A 19,566-nucleotide genomic window follows, 5' to 3' on the forward strand; every position below is an offset into this window, starting at 1 on the left:
AACCAGAAAATGACTTCTCAGATACTGCCCTCGGATGTTTTCTGGGAGGTGAAAAGTGGGCTCTCTAAGTTGTAGGATCCCATTTTGCCTGATGTGCTGCTGCGTTGATTGTAATCCGCCTGTTGTATTAACATTTTCCCAAAGGATATGTTTGAGCCGAAAGGACTGCTGGAGCTCACCCGCCTATCCCCTTCATGCTGCAACACTCCCGCTCTGGGCTCTGGCTCCCGTGTCCCTCCTTGCAAGGCCAACGTGGACCATCTTCACATTGTACTTCGCCAAGGAAGGGGTTGTGATGTAGAATCAGAAGAGAAATCCTATTCAGAGAGGTGAACAGACCTCTCGCCTGGCACAGCCAACGTTTTCAAAGTAAGTGTTGTTTGAAGGTTCAAAGAACTATAAAATAATCATCAGTGTCATCTAACTTTCAAAAAAAAAAAAAACAGTGGCTTTATTAACACTGGGATTTTGTTACCTTTATTTGAAAATGGTGTGGTGAGTCGTCAAGTCACTACTCATTCTTTAATTTAATATATTTCAAGGAGCAAAGAATAGGCTCCGTATGCATTATACTTCTGACATTCCTATTTCTAAACCTCAGGATTTAGATCTTAATCTTGAAAGCACTCCAGACTTCAGCCAGGGCGTCTGCCCTCTGTTAAAATACAATGCAGAGTTTCTGAAATAATTGTGTAGCGATGGCCATTTTTTCCTCCATGAAGCATTTTCCACGTGAGGAGCATCCTTTGAAGTGGGGAGCCATGAAGATGGCAGGGGCAGAGGTGAACCCTGTGTTACAGAAGTTTACATTCCTGGCAGAGGGTGCGTTGCAGAGCGCAGGAGTGGGTCTATTGATATTCAGCGCTTTGACCTGCTAACAATAACCACCGGCCCGGGGTCACTGCTACAGCACATCCCTGCGTTATGTGGCAGTGCAGAGACACAGACCTTATCAGCTTTCATTTGCTTTGGCAGGGGCATCAGCGGGACTTTGGCCATGTGGTCACCAGTTGCTCCTGGGGAGGGATGCAGGGCAAAGCGCGTGGGACAGGGGGCAATCAGAGAAGGAATTCCTACCCCTCCCATATCTCACATGGCAAGTGATCTTAAGACAATTGGCCTGGAGATTTGCAGCATGATGGGTATTTTTCAAAACCTCATGCCAGAAGAGAAAGGGGAAAATTAATAGCGTATCCTGAAGCTGGAATTTTAAAGGGCACTGACAGAGTAAGGCAACACCCTGCTGTTGCTATTTCTTTCTTTGTGTTAAAAAAAAAAAAATTGCCTTTCCTGACTTTGAAAGTAGCTACTGCTATTTTTTTAAAGGAAAAAAAATGAAAGCCCTACCAACCATTTCTTTTTGACAATGGGGAGCACTTTTCCCCTGGTACTCAACTCATTTTGAATATGGTTCTACCAGTCTTATAGAATAGCATGCGCAGACTGTTTTATTACAGAACATCTAAGCAGACGCCCAGCAGAGGGGAGTGGGTGTGTGTGTGGTGGAAGAGAGAGGAGGGCACCAAGTTGTTTATTGCAGGAGGGAGATCTCCATCCCATGCAGGCCCCAGCTTGCGGTTCCACATGCTTTGTTCTTCATCACGACCTCGATAGGAGTCCCACTTGTGAGATGCCACGGGGCTCTGCCGGGGTGTGGAGATTTTTGCTGACTTATCTATTTGACAGCAGAAAGCACAACTTAGGGTGGATCACGGAGCTTACTTGGTTCCCTCCACAAAGTAGGCAGATGCTGGAGCATGTGTTGGAGTTCTTGTGCATTATCTCCTGCACTCCTGGCCCAGCCATGTCTGCACTGTGCCTGGGACTCGTCTGTGTGTGTGTGTGTGTGTGTGTGTGCAAAATGTGAGTGTCAAAAGGATCCTTTGTTCCATTTATTACCTGACCAAAGACTGTCCTTGTGTTATGCCTTATGTATACATACATACATTCAATATCCAAATATCTTTTTTTAACGTGGTTCAGAGACCTACATCATGGAGGGCATTGCTTAGCTTTGAACAGAGAAGCTGGACATGGTGGCCACTGCACAAGCCCTGTGCGATGGGCATGCACAACCCCAGGATGCCATTCACACAGAAGGATGAGGTGCTTTCTAAGAGGGGAAATGCATGGAGATGAGACTGTCTCCATTTAAGCTTGTCAGCTTTCTCGTCATGCTGGCAGTCTGTGGTTCTACTTTTTCTAAAGAGCAGTGACCACACGTATCTCCAGCAAGTGTGTGTATCTTCCCCAAGAGGTGCAATGCCAGCGTGACTGCCCATGGAACGAGTGCACACAGACTGGGATCGCATCTGCTTTTTGCTCAGTTCTTCCTGGGACTTTCATCCCACTTACCCTGCCATGTCATGAAGCCCACTAAGCAGACTTTTTGATCTCTGAAAGAGTGAGAATCCTATAGGCGGATGGGCTCATTTCCATGAGCTGTATAAAGTCATTATCCAGATAAGCAAAGGAAAAGGAAGAAAGACTCTGCTGCCGCTCTAGCTGCTCATCACAAGCTTGGGATGGACGAGGTTCATGGCATCAAGGCCTCCAGATGCAATGGCACCGAGCCCACCCATTCAAAGGGGAGCTGTGGCAGAAATGACCACAGAGATTGTAGGGGTGGGGAGGGAGGCACATCCTTCTACCTCAGGAAACACATGGCACACTCTCATGAACACACACTTGTGCACACACACCTGCACACACTTATACAAGTACAAACTCACATACACATTCACACAGGTATGCACACACTTATGCATGTGTGCACACATATGCACAACTCTTATACACATCCATGTGCATGTGCATACACTCTTATACATATGCATGCACAAGTTCTGATACACATGCACACACATACACATGCTCTACACATATGCATGCATACACTCTTATACACATGAATGCATACACATATACTTATAGACATACATGTACACAATCTGTGTACACATATTCTTATGCATCTGTGCACACACATACATGTACATGCTCTTATACACATGTATTCACACATGCGCATACTCTTATACACATACACGTGCACACAATATACCCACATGTGTGCACATACACTCATACACATTCATGGGCACATGAACACACATATACATTGCACACACGCATGCACACACTTATGCATATCCATGCACACATATATACAGTGCACACACGCATGCACATACTGTCATACATATACAAGCACACCCACTCTTCTTGTTGGTCCCCTTTCCTCCCCTATATAACGCTTCCTGTCTGTATTTTAAGAGTTCTTGCTCACACTCCCTGCTCTTCTATGGAGTGAACCCAGTTGGGGAAGTTGGAAGGATGTGACAGGCATATTGTTTGCTTTTGTTCACAACTTAATTTGGGAGCCCCATGCCCTGGTCAGATTGCAAGCAAATTAAACGTGGCTCTGTCTGGAGGCTGAAGGATGCACAATATGACCTCAGCTATTAGGTATTATTTTATATGAATTTACATATTTTTGAAATAAAAAACAAATAAATGCTGACTTTTCTGAAGAGCAGCCTAATCAATTACTAAATAAGAGAAAGTCCTTTAACTAGCCCACAATTTCCTCATCAGCCAACCTTCTCATTTATTTATTTATTTTGATTTCTGGATGGAAGATGAAGAAGTGTTTTGTTTTTCTTTCTCCTCCTCTTAGGCTTTTTATTTTTTAAAAAAGATTTTATTTATTTATTCATGAGAGAGAGAGAGAGAGGCAGAGGGAGAAGCAGGCTCCATTCAGAGAGCTTGACGTGGGACTCGATCCCGGATCTCCAGGATCACACCCTGGGCTACAGGTGGCACTAAACTGCTGCGCCACCGGGGCTGCCCCTTCTTAGGTTTTTTAAAAACATTGAGAGACTCCTAACTCTGAGAAACGAACAAGGGGTAGTGGAAGGGGCGGTGGGCGGGGGGTGGGGGTGACTGGGTGGCGGGCACTGAGGGGGGCACTTGACGGGATGAGCACTGGGTGTTATGCTATATGTTAGCAAATCGAACTCCAATTAAAAAACAAAACAAAACAAAACATTGCTTAGACCGGAAGCTGCTGTCTCGTGTTAAAAACAACCAGCACATGAGCACTGGAGGAGAGAAGGCCCATCCTGCCTGTCTCCTGGGTGCTGGCCTCTCACCAGAATTTTCTTCTTAATTTTCCTTGTTGAAAGGAATGAGTGGTCCTGGTGCTCAGATGGTGTCACTGGCACCCCCAGCTGAGTGCGAGTAATTATTCCCACTCGGCATGGCTTTGATATGGTGCTGAGCGCTGCCTTTGGCACAGTCACACAGCCTTTGTTCCGCTGGACTTATTTTCCTCCTTAGGAAATGAAAAAAGATGGCAGATGACAACAGCATGAAGGGGATGGGGAAACACCTACATGTTATCGACCTTTAAAACACGGCAAATCCTCGAGCCAAGGAGAGACATCAGCATGGCAGGGTGAACGCCAGGCTTGGCGAGGGTTCCGAGGAGCAAAGGAAGGCAGGGATGTGAATGCATGGGACTCATTCACACGAGCCAGCTTATGGTGGGAGGGGGAGTCGGTGATCTGAGATAGGCTGGGGAGAGCCTCTGAGTGTCTTCTGGTGGCTGCGAAGACCCTGCATCTCCCCCTGAAATTCCTGGAGTCAGGGCTTGCAACCCAGGGGCCTACAGAGGTTCTCTAGCTGGTGAGACGAGCCTCTGAGTCTTGTTGTGGGCTGAAAGGGCCCCAGACTGCACTGTGGGTGTCCCAACCCCCAGCACCTCGCAGGGGAGCCCTGTTTGGAGATGAAGTCTTTGAAGAGGTGGCTGAGATAAGCAGAGGCCGTTAGCATGGCTCTCATCCCGAAGGACTAGGTGTAGGAAGAGATTAGGACACAGGCTTACGGGGAGGGACGACCGTGTGAGGACACTGGGAGAAGGCAGCCGTCTGCATGGCCTCAGAGGAGAGGCCTCAGAGGAAGCCACCTCAGCCGACGGCTGACGCCTGGGTCTCGGGCTTCAGCCTCCGGCTGTTTGAGACCCGGCCTGTGGCGGCTTAGGGACGCAGCCTGGGTATGCTTACAGCCACAGCCGGGGCCTGGGAGAATTTAAATCCACGTCTCTTCCACCTGGAATGAGAGAAAGCATTCCTCATTCCCCAAAACCTCACCGGACCTTTACAACTGCACCTGTAATGCCACATGACATCAGCAGCTCCTGAATCTCAGTGCGAGAAACTTCCAGGCAAACGGCAGGTGAGGCCTGAGCCCCCGCCGAGTGTGGGTGAGAGCGCACGTCTGGGCCGCGTGGGTGGGCTTGTGACACGCGTGCATGGCAGACCAGCTTCTCTGAGCCACTCCACGCACCTTGATTCTGAAAGTATTTTCAGTGGAGTTTTTATTTGTGCTCCTGCTGCATGGAGAGCCACTTGTTCCTTCCCTCTGATTTCTGATTCTGCCACGGGCACCGTTAGAATGAGAGCTCTGATAAGAGAAAAAACTGGGCCAGGAATTAAATTAATGCTTTTAGACAAACATCCATTCTATCTCCGATTCTAATGCTAATTACATTTGTGGATCAAAGACCACTCGTTAAAGTTTTGCTTTTGAAAAACAGGGGGAGATTTTACTTTCTCGTTTGATATTTTTATGAGACTTGATGGGGGGCCCGTGGGGGAGGCAGGGTCTTCAGGGGAGGCCCCTCCAGCGAGGACTGGGAGGTAGGAAGGGGAAGGGCCCCCGAAACAGACCTTTGGGTCAGACTGCTGTCTTGTGTTTCTCCTTTTGCTCCGTGACTGCTCGATAGACACGGCAGCCTGTGTGCGCCCTGTGCTGGCTGCGGATGCTTCTAGATGTGGGGGGAGGACAGAGGATGTGAGAAATGAGCAAGGAAGAGACGCCATGGAGGATGTCGCCGTGTGATTCCAGCTCTGTGGCGTTCTGGAAAAGGCACAGTGATGGAGCCAGTGAGAGAGGTGGGTGGTGGCCAGGGTCCTGTGGGGAGGGGTGAACAGCCGGAGCTTGGGGGCTTTAGGGCAGTGAGAGGACTCTGTGTGCTAACTCACACCAGGTGGATGCATGATGGACATTCGCCCAAACCCACAGAACATTCAACACCAAAAGCAAACCTTAATGTCATCCCTAGACTCTGGTGCTGGAGACGCATCAGTGCAGGGTCACAATTGTGACAAACGTCTCCCTGGTGTGGATATTGGCAGTCAGGAGGCTGCTCATGTGGGGGCAAGGGAACTTGGAGAATCTCTGTGCCTTCCCCCCAGTTTTGCTGCAAACCTACAACTACTCTGAAAAGATTGAAGCCTATTTAAAAGGGGGAAAAGGATTGATAGAAGCTTTTAAAGCTAAGCAACACTGCTTTTGGCCTGAGACCCAGGTGGCAGCAGCACGGAGACCACACTCTCTGAGGAGGACAGACAGAAGGACAGCCGGTGAAAGACGAGGACGGTGGTACAGCCTCGGAAGCCAGCATGCAGAGAGGGCCGCGCACAATAGAAGGGACGGAGGCACTGTTGGAAAATGCAGCCCTGGGTGTCAGTCTCAGAAAGCCTGTTTCCGAAACAAACAACAGCTACGAAGAGGGTGGAATGGGAAGCAGGGAACCTGCGGGGGAGAGAGGAGCCACAGGGACACCCAGGAGAGGTGGTACCTGAACACCCCACTCATGTGCCTCAGCAGGTGCGTTCACATAATGACATGGGGTGTGGGTGTGCCGGCAAGCAGAAGGTGTCCTGGGGCAGCAGCTCCTGGTCTGTGTGCTCCCCGTCTCCCCTGTTTGCATTCACTGAATGGAGTTCAAACAGTTTTCCTCCTAGAGAAACACCCAAATAAATCCCTCCTGACAGAGGTGACCCCTGTGATAAAGGGAAAACAGAGCGGGAGCAGAGGGGGCAGCCAGGAAGGCTTCACTTGGCATTGCAAGTGAGACCAGGATGACAAGAATCAGGTCAGCACTGGGAGGACAGGCTGAGACTGTTGCCAACAAAGAGGGATCGGGGCCAAAGCGCAAGGCCAGGTGTTCCAAAAACCCCAGTGTCTTCGCACAGTGAGCACGAGGGGCGGTGCTCATGGGCGGGTGACTATCTCAGTCTGAGTTCCAAAGGTCCTGTTTTCTGGGCAAACCAGGCCCGTGGTCACCATAACCGCCTGGGGGTCCGCTCAGTGAGGGCGTGACGGCCCTGCCAAGGGCTGTATTTTAGTTCAACCAAGAGGCCACTGGAGTGTTGGCACTGTTGCTGGTACCTGCCTGTGGTTCCAGCCTCAAGAGAAGCCTTTCCCAGAGCCCCGCTCTGCCCACCGAATGCTTGCAGTCTGGAGGGGGCTTCAGGTACTTACCTGATGTAAGTGTCCCTGCCATCCTCCCACATGTCTCCCAGCAGCTATAGGAGCACTAGGCCAGCCCCACCTGGGTCTCCATCCCGATGTGCCGCTCCCTGGCCTGTGCGCTCCACCTTCTCTCTGGATTCCAAGCAGAGCCTCAGCTGGCACCTCCTGCCCACTCCCAGAGTGCCCAAACAGCAGAGACAGACTTCTCACCCAGGAGATCCCCTTCCTGGTCTCTTGGAGTGTCTGGGGATGGCCCGAGGGGGATGCAGTCATGGTCTCCTGTGGTGTGGTCACTGCACAATCAAATTCATCATCTTTGATTCTGAATAAGCAAAATCCCACACCTGCATCCTGGCCCAGGAATAGGGCTCAGTTTACACAATACGGTCCAAAGAAAACCTGGCTTTTTCCCTCTATGCCTTCAAATACTGATGGAGCATATGATGTCACATACCACAGTGCGTGCTCAGCTATTCTCAGGGCCTTTCCTGCCCTGTGGCGCAGCCCCCTCCACCTCCAGCTGAGCTGCCTGGGCCGCCTGTCCTCATGGCACTCCCTCCCTCTGTTTCCCCACCATTCCACCACCCCAAAACCAGGCGTGTAGTTTCTCCTGCACCACGACCACTCTTCTGTGCAGTTTGCGAGTGTGTGCGGTTTCCGTGAAGAATCTTAGTTGGTAGGTTGGGCGGCTCACATGGAGCTCCTGCATGTTAAATGTTTATTCTAGTAGGCTGAGGATGGTGGAGCTGCGACAAGAGAAGACGTGCCTCCGCTTTCCTCACTTCCAAATAATTTTATCTGACAGATTTCTAAGCATCAGACACTGTGATATGGATACAAACACCATTTACACTATGCGGACTTTCGAGTGCACGAAGCAAGGTGTCACTCTGATGATGACCTGCGCATTTCTGCTGATGAACACAAGACGAAGGGAGTCACGTTTGGTCTTTCCTTTGGGAGTTTCGTGTTTGGGAGGTCAGCAAATATCTCGGACCAATTCTCAAGTTCATGGACACTTCTTTGGTGTTGTACAACTCCTGTTGCCGCTTTGGGTAAACTGAAAGAAGCAAGCTGGTGTTGACAGTGAGTGTATAAATAGGGCAAGAAGCAGGTGCTTGGGGCTGGGCATGATCTAATCTAATTGCGAGAACATGAAATCCCTGTGATCCTCTTCATTTTGCAAATGTGGAATCTGGACTGGCCAGGGATGGAAATGGAATTATAGTTCAGCCCTGTCTACTTCCAAAGCTCACGTCCCTACCCTCTCTGAGTGCTCCTGTCCTTAGCTTTGGCTCGGCACTGCGGGGGTTACCGGTAGGAGGTCCTTCTAGCAGGGCGTCTGAGGGATGAGGATGCAAGGTCTGTCTTGAGCTTGCACTTGCACAGCAAGGCCATTGCTTTCTTGAGTGGGATGCTGGAGATGGTCGGGGGGGCGCGGTAAGCTCATTAATATAGGACTCCTATTCTGGCATTGGAAGGGAATATGAGGGAAACAAAGCAAAACCAGGCAACTCATGGCAATCACTGCTGACTCCTCTCCTCTTCCAGTTTCATTCAGGAGCTGTGCTGAGACCACGGAGTTTCACTTCATACCCCCCTAACTGACCATGAGCTGACATGGGAAACCAACAGGGAAGCCTCTGAAGTGTCCAAACAACATTGCTGCCCAGCTTAATATGTTGTCAATTAAAAGAATGATCTTAAGAATTGTTGTCCCTGGGGCTCCATCCTTGGTCATAGGCTCATTCCAAGGCTGCATCAAGGCTGTCCCCATGCGCCCCAAGCTAGGGTACCACAGTTTCTGCCAGAGCCCCCCACCTGGATGTCCTGCAAATCTGCCTCTGAGGCCACTTCCTCCCATGTCTTCACCATGGGGGTGGCACCTCTGTCCACACGAGCTCCTGAGCTGCAGACCCTGGAGACTTGACCTCCTTCTTCTCCATCTTCTACCCACGCAATTCACCAAACTCTCCTTCCCAGATTGAGTTCATTGCCGTTCTTAGTGCAAATGTGAATGCTCATCAGTGTCAGTGACCACGTGATATATTTACCTGCTAAAAATCTATGTCTCAACCGGTCTGTGAGCAACGTGGGGGCAGAGGACACAATTTATTTCCCCTTTCAATCCATTATCCCTAGCAGCATCTGACATATGATCTCGATATACATTTGTTGGATTAAAACTATTGAATGACTTGCAGAAGCAAAGTGCTAGCCAAGCATGAGCTGCAGCAAGCGCATGAATAGCAGCAGTCAGGGGGAAACTAATGGTCAGCAGACATTTGACCGTGTACGGGGGGCAGCCCCATCCAATGGCTCTGAGCATCCAGACCTCTCTCCAGCTTCAGCTGGGTACCGGCCACCTTTGGGGTTGCCTCAGGAACATGACAGCAGAGATGGGGGAGGTCTGTTCAAGTATGTATCTGTGTCCAAGCCGTCTCTTCTCCTGAGGACAGCAAATATCCTGGATTATGGCCCACCCTTGTGACCTCATCTTAACTCAGTATTGGGTATTGGCTCTCCATCACTGGAATTTGGGGAGACAGGGACATGGTTCAACACAATCCAGTGTGGAGATGTTGAGGGGCCTCAAGCCAGAAGTCTGGAAGCAGAGAGCATTCAAGAGGATGGCGCTCCTTTGCCTCAGCCAGAGGCGGACTGTGTCTGAGTGCTTGACCAAGGCTGGTGAGTGATCTGTCAGGATCCCCGTGGGGCCCTGGAGACTCACAGGCCTCAGCCCCCTACACACAGCAAACCTTACACGGGTGGCTGATGTGTGTCCATCAAAACACTATTCTGAAAATGTTGGCAAGGCATAACCAAGGATAGTTGAGGGGAAACTTCTCTTGGTAGAGTTCTTTCACCAAACAGATGAATAAGAATAGAAGGAACAGAATAGCAGCATTGTGCAGCCCTGGCTGCTGGAGTCATGGGTCCAGGCTTCATGCATGACGACCCCTGGCACCAGCGTCATGTGCTCCCTGCCTCACCCTGCCTCCACCCTGCAGCTCTTGCCCAAAACCCACATCCCCCCCCTTTGAGCCTGGTGACCTGGATTCCGACTTCTAGGACCACACAAGATGAAGAGTAGTAACATGGCCATTGCAGACGGGATTGGTGAGCCTACACCAGGAAGCTCCGCCAGACACAGAAACTGGATTCTCCCACGCATGCAGATGAGGAAAGTGGGGAGTCTCCGAAGATTAAAGGAGGTTTAGGGATATCACTCCCAGGACAAGAGTGTGGCACTGCTTTGGCTCCTGATTTAAATCAACACGTGTAAAATTTAAAAAAATAAAAGCACGCAAATGTGGCTGGACTCCACACGACGTCCATGAGACAACTGGAAATTTGAACACAGGTGGGTTGTTGGTGTTATCAAGGTCTTACTGTCTATTAACATGATGGTATCACGGTCCTTATCTTTTACAGATACACTCTGAAGTATTTATGAGTAAAAAATTATGATGTCTAGGATTTGCCTCAGAATGATCCAGAGAATGGGAGGCAGATGGAGGTGCAGGTAGGGTCAGATGGGCTGTGAGAGATCCCATGGGGCCCACTTGGGAGATCCTGGGGCCAGGTGACTCCCACCGCAATGCCCTCTATGACCCCACTGACCCACTGGCTCTGGGGGCTGAGGACTGGCCATCTCTGGGCGGGGACACTAGTTCATTATCCCACCTTTGACAAGCATATGGCGAATGTTCGCCAGCTCTGCTTTGTGTGCAAACAAGGATTTAAAATTTCTAGGACACACTGGTTGCTTTCTCCTTTTGCTGGAATCCATCAAGCCGAACTATTGTTTGCAGACTGTTTATGGATTCGAGGACTACTTCAACAGACATGGTGAATAATGAAAGTCACAGGAAAACACTCTCTGTAAAGAGAAAGAGGGAACCAGATATACTTGTCCCAGGCATCCCTTCTGCACTCCTGTTTCGAGCTGCATAGGACAGCAGCTATGAAGTTGGTCCCACTCCTCAAGCAGCCCCTTGGACACACAGGTGAGGGAGCCCTGTCTTTGGGAGGTGAAGCCTGGTGACTGTGGGGTATCTGCATATCCCCAGGTCCCCATTGCCAGCTCCGACCACTGCTCTTTGCTCCCGGGTGAAATTTCATACTCCTTTGATGTGTACTGCTGTCCCCTGGGCAGTAAGCATGCCTGGAGGCTGCCAGGGAGCCTGGGCTGCGGCCTGCATCCAGCAGCGATGGCCCAGGACCAAGGGCGGGTCAGGAACACCATCGTGGCAGAACAGGGAGAGCAGGGACTGGGTGGGCACAGACGGGTGGCACAGAGAAGCTGCCAGCCCCAAGGTCCTGGGGCTCCTTGAGCTCACCAGCGTGATGGGATGAAGGCGTAGGAGGGTTCCCATTAGTAGTTTGAGCCAAGCCAGTGAGGAGGGAGGATGTGGAGGCCACCAAGCCTGGTGCCCGCAGCACGTGGCCCACACCATCTGGCTAGGTTCTCTCCCCTTGCACCTCTGCCATCTACCAAGCTCCCTTCAGTCCCTCCCACTCCCTGACATGTGGAAGATTGACTCAACCTTCCTCTCTGCACTGGGGTGAACACTGGCCCCCCCGAATCTGTGTTTCCCTGGAACCTCAGAATGCAATCTTAGTGTGAAAGGGTTTTTTTGCAGATGTAATGAGTTATAATGAGCTCACACTGCTTGAAGGAAGGGGCCCTACATCCAAAGTGACTGTGTCCTCTCAGAAGGGGGGAGAGACCGCAGGACCCCGTGGGGGCGGTGCCAGGGGTCTCCAGTGCTCACTGTGCCCAGCGTGTGTCTGTGGGCTGGGAAAGCCAGGGGTGGCAGGCAACCGCCAGGAGCTGGGCTTCGGGCCTGCCACAGATCCCTTGTTCGTGCCTTCAGAGAAGGCAGGGCACCTCTGACCCTAGCTTTCTCACTTCTGGCCTCTGGAACTGTGCGAGCTCAAGTTTCTCTTTTTCCAGAGTGTGCTCCTTTGTTATGACAGCTGTGGGAGCTGCATGCTCTACCAGCCGAGCCCCCTGGCAGTCCCGGGGGGTTCCAGCAGCCTGTGGGCAGCCCCTCCGACTGTCCTGGCGGGAACCCCAGACCCCATCTAGCTCCCCTTGAACCTGGCCACCCTCACCAGGGGACGCACCCTGAGCCTGACACCCCTGCAAACCTTGCAAGTCTGACCACACCCCACTCCCCTTGTGAGCTCATACTGTGTTTCTGGGGATGAGTGCTCGGCAGGCTTGCCTGGGGCATGTTGGAACCGAGGCCCCGAGCTTCTCCACCCACGCATCCACTCCCTTTGGCGCAGAAGCACACAACTCCTCTCAGTGAATGGCGTTTCCTTCTTTACCTCTAGAGTCTAGGCTGGCGGGACCTGCTATGGACGGCAGGATGGGAGACACGGGACAGCGCTCCTTCTGACCCACGACAGGCCTGTGGGTCTGCACTCTGCTTGCGCAGTCAACGTGAGAACGCACGCCTACTGGGGGTGAGACCCACGGAGCCATGGCCAGCCGACCCTTTACATGGGAGAAGGCACGGCCAGGTCCCCAAGCAAGGCCATTTAACCCTCAACCACCACTCCAGGGAGCCACCAGCGCTTGGTGCAGGTCACCGAGGTCTGCGAGCTTGCACTCGGCACCTTGTGGGCATGGTTTACTGAGACATTTATCCAGAACACAGCTCCTAGACTTGCCCGTTTGAGTACACACGTTTCTTCTGAACACCTTGTCCCCTTGTTGGCCTGGACACTGCTGCTGGGCATTCGATCCAACCACATGCCATTGGTTCCAAAAGGTGTGTTGTTTGCATTAACATTTCTGTGATCAGCATGTGTTTTGCAGTGTTTTGATGTATTCTGTGTCCAACAGAAGTGTACTTATAAGAAGATACCATAACTTCAGTTCACTGAACTTCTCAGGATAGCCTGAAAATTCTCTGAATATAGGTGAGATTATTAGAAAGGGAGAGAGAGAGAGAGAGAGAGAGAGAGAGAGAGAGGCAGGCAGCATCATCCATGGCTTATGACCACCTGTTGTCCCCAAGTGTATGGGAAAACCTGAACAGTGATGATTCTGGCCTCAGAATGTTTCAGAAGAGTCAGAGTCTGAATGCAGAAGTTTGCAAACAGATTTATTCTGTGTGTGCTTTGCCTCTTGCAAGCACAGAGAGCTGTGTGGTATGAATCCAGAGTCTACCTTGGATGCACACAATATGCATACGATGCAAATTCCAAGGGATAAAACAGCACCATTCCATAATGTAAGCATCAGCCTAATTTATTTCTTGAATGAACATAAAATAATGGCAGGTCTTACAACTGACGATGCCTCAGAGGGAAGGAGACTTGGGATTCCCTCAGTGGCACCCTAGAACGCTGGCACAGCTACCGTCAGCCACACCTGGATGCATGAATGCCGTGGGTGGCATCCCTCTCGGACCTCACCCCACCACTCGCCCCTCCTTGTGATTTCCAGGGAGCCGGGAGTCCTGTGTACACTCTACGCACCCCTTGGCAGCTTTGCTTCTTCCCCTCCTTTGGTCTACAAGGTGTGAACTCTCATTTCCTCCGCTCCTGCTCTGACCCTCACACCTGTCACTCCCCTGGGGGGCATGGTAACCTGTCAGGAGTTGGCTGGTCCACCCCAAACACCCAGACTCATTCTTGACATCAAATCCCACATCCACCTGACCAGCCAATCTGTCAAAATATGGTCAACATATTTGGCACTTGTCCCCAACCTCATGCTTGCACACACATTGTGAGCTGTCTGCATTTCTCACCCGCTTGACTGCAGTGGCCTCGTGGCTAGTGTCCCTCCTGCCACCACCCCAACAGCCCTTGTCTGTTGCCCCAGTGGCAGCCAGAGATGCTGTGCTATCACCCTCACATTCATCCTGCTCCAGCTGCACTTGGCCACTTTGTAGGACCTGCCAGGTTGTCCCTGCCTCAGGACCCTTGCATTGTCTGGTCTGACGTCCTGGAGCAGTCTTCTCTTTGACCTGGCCAGGATTCATATCACAGCTTCCTTTAGGGCTTTACTTCAATCCCACCTGCTCACTGGCTTCTCCTTGCCGTCTTATATGGAAAGGTAATACCTAACGGCATTTCCTTGTTGCCTTCCTTGTCGCTTAGCACCTTACCACTCATATCCTGCATGCTCACCCCCATCTTGGAGTTGGCACTGTGCTTCAGAGAACGTGAGCTCACGGAGCAGGTGTGTGGGCTCCTATCCCCCAGGGACAGACTGTGCCTGGCTCATGGCAGGCAATCGGTAGCTTTCCAGGTGAAGTTAACAGAATGAATTTCCTCCTAGCCCCACCTGGTCCTCTTCTGTGACCTGCTATGTCATGCATGGTTTTCCCAAAAGAGCTTCCTGGACCCCAGCCCACCCACCTTGTCCCCTGCAGTAGTACATCCCACAACATTGCCCATATTCCTACCCTTCTTACACCTTGTTCTTTCCCAATTTTCTGCTTATATGATGTCACTCCTGACAAAGCCTGGCAGCACAGCCCTCTCTGCGATGTGGCTGGCCTCATGGCTACGGGGCACCTGTCTTCTCTGCTCTCAACAGAGAACCCTGCACACAGCAGCGTCCCCCCACCCCCCCCACACACACACATGTGCGGAGTGAACGGGAGGGATACCCGTGCTCCTCCCAGCTCATACCACGCATTGTCACAGGCCCTGTGTATCACCTCCTGCCCTTCCTAGATCTGTGCTCTATGGACAGCACACAGCAAATATTTGCCAAATAGAATTAAGTGGTAGCATTTTAGCTATTGGCGCCTTTTTCCAAGCAGTGCAGTTAGTGCTCTTGTCCTGACAGCCCCCCAGACACCCTTCCCAGCACCTAAGCCGGTCCCACATCATGCATCCTCTCCGTGGCTTTGAAACTGCCTTCAGGACTATGAATGAGCACTTCAAGAGTGTATTATAAATTCAGACATGTCTATTGGGCTTTCAAGTGTCGCAGCAGGAACCTCTTCCTCCAGCAGCCTGGGGGTGGAAGGCTTCCCCACCTTTCCAGAGTGGCTCCTCCCACCGCATTATCCTGCCTGAAGTTAAAGACGGGAAGAAGACGGAAAGCCACCTGGTGGAGCCTCTAGAAGCCCCTCCGTGTTTCCACGAGGCAGGTTTTCTGCTGCTCTGGTGTCACATCGTTCACACTGTTGCCGGCTCATCTCATGGGGGCATCAAGCCCAGATTTCGTTGTTCTCATAACCTTGCCCCAAACGTGGCAATCTGCTTAAGCCCTAATCTTTTCATTGCCGAAGAAAAGCACTAAAACAGGCTAGCTGAGGAAGCACTAAAGCACAAAAATGAGACTAGACATAAGTAGCGAGCGCAGAAAGGGATGAGGGCGCCAGCGTGCAGGAGGGTTTGTGGGTTGCCCATGCCCCATGCACCAGAGAACCTCTCTTGCTGGTTACACGCGTGGCAATTACTAAGAGGGCAGTGCTGGCCGTGGGTCCCTGTCCTCGGATCCAGACCTTGCTCTGGCTACCTGGTCCCCGGCTGCCCCTGCTGCTAACCATTCCCTGGGAGCCCCCTTTCTGTTTCTTCACAGCTCTCTGCCCTTCTGGAGAGATGCTGCTCATGTCTTTATTGACGTGTTTAGTTTCTGCAGCCCCAGTAGATTCTAATCTGTGATAAAAAGGTCCATCTCTGTCCTGCACGGTGGCACCTCACTACCCAGAATGCGCCTGCTCAGGCACGACACGGTGAGTGGCATCCACACAGCCACCCCGCCAGAGCCCGATGCAGCATCTTGTGCCCTGGCTTTGCTCCCTCCTTTGCCCACTTGCTCCCAGAGCCCTGTGTTACCATCTCCCGCTGCTGCTCGGGCTCACACATCACTTCTCTGCCCCCTCCTCCCAGAGCTTTCTGCTCTGAGATTTATCATGACAAAGCCTAGGCATTTCAGCTCTGAGCTTAGAGGAGAGGAATACACAGTATTTCACCTGTGAAATAAGCACCATGCTCCCTGCTTATATTTAAAAATGTCTGAGAAAGTCCTTAGCCCCATGAGGAGGTTCCAACATGAGTGACTTGGCTGGGCAGGTGTCTCTGAGCCAGCAAGAATCCCTTTCTTTTTTTTTTTTTTTTTTTTTTTAATTTTTTTTTTTTTTTTTATTTATGATAGTCACAGAGAGAGAGAGAGAGGCAGAGACACAGGCAGAGGGAGAAGCAGGCTCCATGCACCGGGAGCCCGACGTGGGATTCGATCCCGGGTCTCCAGGATCGCACCCTGGGCCAAAGGCAGGCGCCAAACCGCTGCGCCACCCAGGGATCCCAAGAATCCCTTTCTATTGAACAAAATATTTATAGAGGAAGTGCAATTTAGAGAGACTTTGACATATGTGCAAATCAACCTTGACACCTTTCAAGCGACCTTCCCTCCAGCCTCTGGTTATGGGATTGATGGGCTTGGTTTCCACCACCTGCATGGTTCTGAGCACTCTGCCGCTTACTGTTGGGATCTCATTTGCCTGCAAGCAGGGAAGGGCCCCTCCACAGCAACAATTTGAGCTTAGAAATCACGCTGGCCGCCCATGGGCCTAGTGGTCCTCAGATACATTCTCCTTCACTGCACACACACACGCGCACCCACACACATACAATTACATTAGGGGTCATATTTGAATATGAGGAGAAAGGGCCTGACTAGTGGAGGCATCAGAAGCCAGGGACATATCACCTCCAGCGGTGCCAGGTCTGAGTGTCTTTAAGGGTCTGATTGGCCCTCAGAGCGTGGGTTCCCTAAATCCAGCAGCCCAGGCACCTTGCTTGCCAGCCCCAGGCAAACCCCCTATTTGCAAGACTAGTTTTTTATTTTAATTTTTTAAATTTAAATTCAATTTTCAAACATATAGTATAACACCCAGTGCTCATCCCATCAAGTGCCCTCCTCAGTGCCCGTCACCCAATCACCCCAACCCCCCCGCCCACCTCCCTTTCCACTATGTCTTGTTCGTTTCCCAGAGTTAGGAGTCTCTCAGAGTTAGGAAGTTTGTCTCCCTCTCTAATTTTTCCCACTTAGTTCCCCTCCTTTCCCCTATAATCCCTTTCACTATTTCTTATATTTCCCATATGAGTGAAACCATATGATGATTGTCCTTCTCTGATTGACTTATTTCATTCAGTATGATACCCTCCAGTTCCATCCATGTCAAAGTAAATGGTGGGCATATTACTCAGCCATCAGAAAGGACAAATGCACGCCTAGTTTCTTTCAAGAACTCAAATACTGTGACCACGCAGGGCCTGCAATCTGCAATGAACCCCAAGGCTGGATCTGAGGCAGAAATGGCCCCCAGAGATGGAGCATGAGCCCCCCACACCCTTGGACCTCATACTCCATGCCCCTGGTTTCTGAATGACTTTGGAATCCCCATGCGCTTTCCTGAGGAAACCTCACAGAATTTTGCTTGTTTATTTGAAATACTTTAACAATATGTATATAACAATTCCAAATGTTGTATTTTAGATGTAGGAATAGAGATGCAGTTTTCATAACTGCATATCATATTATTTTACCTGCACGCACTTCAGTATGTGTGCCTCAAAGATGACCATTTTCCTTGAGATGTGCCACAAGGCTGTTGTAGTCTAAACCATTATCAGTAATTCATGAATATGAAATAGTACCCAGTCTGTGGTCAGTTTCTTTGAATATTATTTTTATAAAATATTATAGGGTTTTCTACCACTTATAAATCATATTTTGGTATGATTGAAATGATCCATACACAAGAGTAGCAGGACACACAGAGAATGAGACATTCTACCCACTGAGACCTCCTGTTCTCCCCACACTCACTTCCACTTCCTGTCCCACAAACATTATTAACATTTCTCTGTGTCCTTCTGTTTTTCAGCTCTGAATATTCACACAAGCAAACAAACGTACCCTTGTTGTTCTATACAAATCCAATCAGGCTCTGCTTGCCGTTTGGCTCCTGGCTTCTTCCTGCTGAACTTGGCCGTCCTGGTGGCTTTTCCTGGGAGCATGTGGAGCATGGCCGTCGACCCCTCAGCACCCTGTGCTACCACCTAATGCCCAGGCACGCTGGCTGACCACTTGTGCACATCTGGTTTCTCTTTAATTCTCTGCTACTCCCCAAAATAATGGCAGGAACATCTTCGTGCACAATGCAAGTGTCTCTGGAGGTCCCAGTTCTGGGGATTACCACAGAGGGTGCTGAAATAAAATCTGTGCTGTGACACCAAGATGTGGGCCATGAAGCAGTGCCATAGCCTTTCAGGGGGACAGTGAATCATCCCACTCTTATTATGTTAATGCCCTTGATAAAATAATGTTTACATTAATTTCTACACCTCTGGTACTGGCATGAAGTAATGGTTTATTTATGATATTTCACAAAATGTTCCTATATCGACAGCACCAGTATTTCCCATTAGTGATTATTTTTTATAGCAGCAGAAGGTGGGCACGGTGGCCGATGGATGGGGAAAGCTTGAGAATCACAGGGTCTGGGGTCCTTAGAGCTGATGAGCCGATGGCTTTAGAAGAAGTGCTTGCTCATCTCCAAGAACTATCCCTGGAGTGGGACAAGTACACGTTTGGAAGAAGCCATCAACAATGGTCTCAAGAAACGAGAACATTACTAAGAAAAGTTACAGAGTCCCACCTTTTGAGTTTTTGGTGAAAGCGGCCGTGTGTCAAGGTTTCATTCAAATATAACACATGAGCTGAGCAACATACGAAGGCTTCTCTGGTTTCCTGAGGCTTGATACTTCATCTAGCTTCCTAAATACAAAATTCTCGATCAGAATATCAGCTTTGGTGCAGTATGTCATGGGTTTCACATGCTGAGCCCTAAAAGATTGCCTCTGTTTCTGGAGAACAGCACCATGCTGTTCTTGAGAATACCTTCTTTCTGTTAATATTCTCTCCCCTTGCCCCTTTCCCAAGACCCTCCCTCACTGCCCCAAATGAGATACTGCTGAGTCCACAGGAGACATCACACCTCCCTTCACTGCCCCAAATCATTCTGCATCTTGCTTCCTAACATTAATCCTCCATCGGAGGTGTGGAGCTGAAGATATGGACTTAGGGTTCAGACATAAACAGAGATTTGTGTCCACGGCAGCAGAAGTGTTAACACAATCCTAGCAGAACAAGCGACTGCACACGCAGCATGGGTTTCCTGGTTTTCACTTTTAGGAAGGCTGTCTAATAACCTGAGAGTCAAACGCAAACCAGGCAGCCTCTCCCTCCTGGAC

At 50.4% G+C, this 19,566-nt stretch overlaps 1 long non-coding RNA gene across 2 annotated transcripts; it reads left to right on the plus strand.

The window, feature by feature from the left end:
* The first annotated feature begins 6,191 nt into the window (after nt 1-6,191).
* On the plus strand, nt 6,192-18,578 carry LOC140619155 (uncharacterized). Of its 2 annotated transcripts, none has more exons than XR_012019085.1 (6): nt 6,192-6,675; nt 8,129-8,409; nt 8,875-10,849; nt 11,080-11,333; nt 12,670-13,109; nt 18,198-18,578. It is a non-coding gene; the product is annotated as an uncharacterized lncRNA (long non-coding RNA). The 2 variants fall into 2 exon arrangements; XR_012019086.1 differs by lacking the exon at nt 6,192-6,675 and adding an exon at nt 7,644-7,999.
* Nucleotides 18,579-19,566: the final 988 nt, after the last annotated feature.

Source organism: Canis lupus, chromosome 27, assembly GCF_048164855.1.
Source record: "Canis lupus baileyi chromosome 27, mCanLup2.hap1, whole genome shotgun sequence".
Classification (NCBI taxonomy): domain Eukaryota; kingdom Metazoa; phylum Chordata; class Mammalia; order Carnivora; family Canidae; genus Canis; species Canis lupus.